Source organism: Solea senegalensis, linkage group LG15 (assembly GCF_019176455.1).
Source record: "Solea senegalensis isolate Sse05_10M linkage group LG15, IFAPA_SoseM_1, whole genome shotgun sequence".
Classification (NCBI taxonomy): Eukaryota; Metazoa; Chordata; class Actinopteri; order Pleuronectiformes; family Soleidae; genus Solea; species Solea senegalensis.
In genome coordinates this window covers 16,261,322-16,266,030 of record NC_058035.1, presented here as the reverse complement: position 1 = coordinate 16,266,030, position 4,709 = coordinate 16,261,322, and the positions used below count along the sequence as shown (strand labels likewise).

General features: G+C 36.7%; 1 long non-coding RNA gene across 1 annotated transcript; it reads left to right on the top strand.

Annotated features, from left to right (window-relative positions):
- Positions 1-4,164: 4,164 nt before the first annotated feature.
- Positions 4,165-4,399, top strand: LOC122781433. The gene is made up of 3 exons (XR_006361799.1): positions 4,165-4,202; positions 4,242-4,261; positions 4,378-4,399. It is a non-coding gene; the product is annotated as an uncharacterized LOC122781433 (long non-coding RNA).
- Positions 4,400-4,709: the final 310 nt, after the last annotated feature.

Below are 4,709 nucleotides of genomic sequence, written 5' to 3'. Positions count from 1 at the left end.
ACAACAAAAATGATACAAAAGGGAAGAACTAAGATATTGATTGTGTTCACGCGCTTTCTTGTGACGACCACAACATCATTGACAGGCGCATTTGCAGAGAAGAAATATGAAATATAAATGTAATGTCCGCTACAACAGCAAGTTAGACTTGTAATGCAGGGGCAGTTGTGTTCTCTCCTCATCTACTGCCTGGAATCCCTTTTTCACTCATTCATTCTTAATACAGATATAAATACATTTATAATCATATTTATTTTTATATATATATATATATATATAAATATAAATACATATACACAGTATGTAGTCTTTTTACAATTGACATCACTAACTTCAGTCCTTAAAATATACGGTGGGTGCGGAAAGTATTCAGACTCCTTTAAGTTTTTCACTCTTTGTTTCATTGCAGCCATTTGCTAAAATCAAAAAAGTTCATTTTATTTCTCATTAATGTACACTCAGCACCCCATCTTGACAGAAGAAAAAAAGAAATGTAGACATTTTTTGCAAATGTATTAATAAAGAAAAACTGAAATATCACATGGTCATAAGTATTCAGACCCTAATGAGAAATAAAATGAACGTTTTTGATTTTAGAAAATGGCTGCAATGAAACAAAGAGTGAAACATTTAAAGGGGTCTGAATACTTTCTGTACCCACTGTATAACCAATATTAATGATTTTTTTTTTAATTTAAGCCCTAAAATGAACTGCTATTTCTTTTAAAGCAAAAAACACAACAAGTTAATTATTTTCCTTTTCATTTATGCACCTTTTTTTCTTTTTTAGGGGGGATTATATATTATGGACCGTCATTCAACAACTTGTCAGTGGTAGATTTACATTACGTAAAAAATTTACTTCAGCTAGTGGAATAAAAGATTTTGAAGGGAATTCAATGCCAGGAAATTAAAAAAGGAATAGAAATCAAATTGAAATAGCATTGTATTCAAAAAATGCATTTTCAATGGCACAAAGAAATTCCGGAGGGAAACAGATCACCTCATTTTGTTTCCTTGGTGTATTAAAGTCTTGGAGAAGAAAAAAATTTAAGCAATTTGCAACAACACAGCCAAAAATGTCCACAAAGGGAAATCCCAAAACAGAAAAATGTCTCAGGTTACTGAATATTTATTGTCTGCCATCAAATGTTTTCTAATTAAGTTCTGATAAAATATTTCCCCCAGAGTTGGAAAGTAGTTGAAAGATAGTAGTATATTGTAAAACTATATATAATATAATATAATATAATATGAATGTATTTATAAACCTATGGTGGGGAGACAGTATCGTCAGTGTTTTACATTTTAATTTGCAAACAGAAACCAATTAGTCACAGCTGTGGTATAGAGGCTAATTACTCGGTCCTACACACATGAAATACACGTAAACTCAACATGCTGACAATTACAGAGAGATGAGGGTGATGTCAGAGGGCAGGGAGAAAATCAAAGGATTAAAGGACAGCAGTGGGGTAATGGAAAAATGAAAGGGGAAGTAAAGTGCGTGAAACAGTCATTATATCAGAAGCCTTTCATTATAATTAACTTATTTAAATTTGAATGTAAACCTGATTTTTTTTGGATTCCAGTTTGGCAGACTCCCAAGTAGAAACCCACTTTGACATCACCCATTGATTTGTTAAATCCCGTTTCAAAGCCTCAGTCCTTTGGTTTTAGTTCCTCTTTTCCGTAAGAGGAAGAAACCATTTTTGTTAGAGTGGTGGTAAGTCTGACTGAAATCTTGTGTACTGCAACCACACACCTAATACCATAGCCTACTACCATGCCATGTTGAAGAGGCAATAAGAGTGTGCAAAATAGAGTGTCTTATATCCTTTTTTTTATACATTTTTTTTCATTTTCACTAACACGCTTGAGCAAAAAAGTTAATTAAACTTTTTCAAATCTGACTGAATTTTGTGAAATTTGGAAATACGTCACATTTCAAAGCTTGCTTGGCTTAAACAAAAATAAAAAGTCTACAAGACAATACAAGGTCTATTATGTGACACTTGGTTTTACAAAAAAAATGCAATTTAAAATGAATCATAACTTTGACTCAACAAATAAGAAGATGAAGAAACATTTTTTTTAAAGCCTGGAAATGTAACCTATAAAAACACACACCCCAAGGATGCCCATATAAGGAGTTGTGTATTATTCCCACAGCAATTACCAAGGGTGCAAGGGTGCATTCATGAACACTAAGGGTTAAAGAGGACCTGTAAGTAGTGATTGACATAAACTGACATAAACCAATTGAGAAGCAGCATCAGATCTTTCATAGATTTACATACAAATGGACTTCTGTTAACCCCTGATGTGTTGGACACATAGCCTTCAGTCTACACACTGAGAGACTGTCCATTTATTAAATAAATGAAATGTGATGCTATGCTATTTCAGTCCAGGCTTCAGGCTTCAGACTTCACCGGAGGAGCTTCTCAGACCTTCAAACAGTGTCAAACCCCATTTCGCCACTGCTGTCTGAGTTTATTTTTTTTTTTTATTTTTTATTTTTTTTGTTCCCCCCACTAGAGACTTCAGCAAGTAAACATTCACCCTTGTTTCATGCAGAGAACGATCTGGTGTGTAGAGGTGACAGGTTTGGGTTTAAACATCCTGCCTACCGTCCATCTGCCTTAAGACACAGTTACATTATGTCTTTCTTGCTGACTGACTGGCAGATTTGTTTTATTCATTTATTTATTTATTTATTTGGTCCTTGCTGGTGATTGGCAACTGACTGGCAGACACGTCGTTTCTACCTGCCAATTTCATCCTCTTGCTTGTCTGCCTACCTACCATCTGCCTTCCTCTTCTGCTCCACTGAGGCAGAGAAAAAACACCACCGAAACATGTCATTTCTGACAAATAATGTAAAGCCGCCTTTTCTGCACCAATCAGTGATGGAAATCTAATTTTATTATCGACTATATTATGAAGCTGAATCAATCTCCCGCTATGTCTGTGCCCTCCATTTCCATGTCTTATTTTTGTATAGTGCACTCTTCCGGTCACTTCAGATAGACTTCCTGTTCTGGGTCCACTCTAGTGATTGTAGGCCACTCCCATATCAGCTACCCCTGTTTCACATTGTCTCCTAAGCTCACTCTATAAAGGCTCATCTCATTGTGCACTCACTCACTTCATTGTACTCATTTTCTGCAAACTGTTCAGCAAACGCTTATTTGTTTTTTGACTCTTCTCAGTGATTTGTAGACTTGAGCGGTGAGTGTTTTTGCCTTGCCTGACTGCCCGTGCTCCTTTACTGAGATTTTAAAGGTTTTGACTGAACCCTGGTTTTGTGTTTATAAAAGTCTTCCACAATCTGAAACAAGCCAGTGGGAAACCGCTAAGAGAAAACCCACACAGAAAGGTCATGGTTAAAGCGGAGCTCAAACCAAGAACCTTATTTTTTTTCTAACGTCGTCAGGACTCCTCATCCTCTTGAAAATCATTTAACACCAAAACAACAAGAATAGACTGGGACTGAAGCCAACCATGAAGCTGTGTTATTGTGTTTGTTTGCTTGGTCTTGCAGTGGCAGTGAAGAGCAAAATCAATTTCCTTTAACTTTCTTTAAGTTCAACTCACAACTGCAGACTCACAGCACACACACACACACAGGAGCAAGAGAAAAAAGGGATTTATACCAGCTGTATGCGCCATACATTATCCAAACAGACGTTAAACATTATCAGCACTTCAAGTACAAAAAACACCTTTGGAAATGACAGTAATCCAAGTCATCTTATATTGGCCTGTCCTTGGACACTAACTTGTTGCTTGAAAAGACATTTGACAAGTGTCAAGAACTTAATTGTGGGGTCACGGTACAGTAGTTAAACATTTGGTCAGTCACCGTGAGTTAGAAAAATATTAGAGATTTGGAAATCTCCTTTACAGTCTCATCTTCCCTCCAGTTAAAGCAGCTGATATATGCTTTACTGGTTTGGAACACCTGTGTGCAATTACATATTTCTATATGTAATTATTGTAGTATGTGGATTGACAAAGCATTTATACTGGTAGAGTGGTAACACTGATTGTGTTGATGTAGCAGTGGTTGTGTTGAGGTAACACTGATTGTGTTGAGGTAACACTGATTGTGTTGATGTAACACTGATTGTGCTGAGGTAACACTGATTGCACTGAGGTAACACTGATTGTGTTGAGGTAACACTGATTGTGTTGAGGTTGTGATTGTGTTGAGGGTAACACTGATTGTGCTTGAGGTAACACTGATTGTGTTGAGGTAACACTGAGGTAACACTGATTGTGTTGATGTAACACTGATTGTGCTGAGAACTGATTGTGTTGACACTGATTGTGCTGAGGTTACACTGATTGGAGGTAACTGATTGCACTGAGGTAACACTGATTGTGTTGAGGTAACACTGATTGTGTTGAGGTTACACTGATTGTGTTGAGGTAACACTGATTGTGCTGAGGTGGTTTGAGGTACACTGATTGTGTTGAGGTAACACTGATTGCACTGATTGGAGGTAACACTGATTGTGTTGAGGTAACACTGATTGTGTTGAGGTTGAGAACACTGATTGAGGTACACTGATTGTGTTGAGGTAACACTGATTGTGTTCCACTGATTGTGTTGAGGTTACACACTGATTGTTGTTGAGGTACCATTGTGAGGTTGAGTTGTGTTGAGGTAACACTGATTGTGTTGAGGTACCTGATTGTGC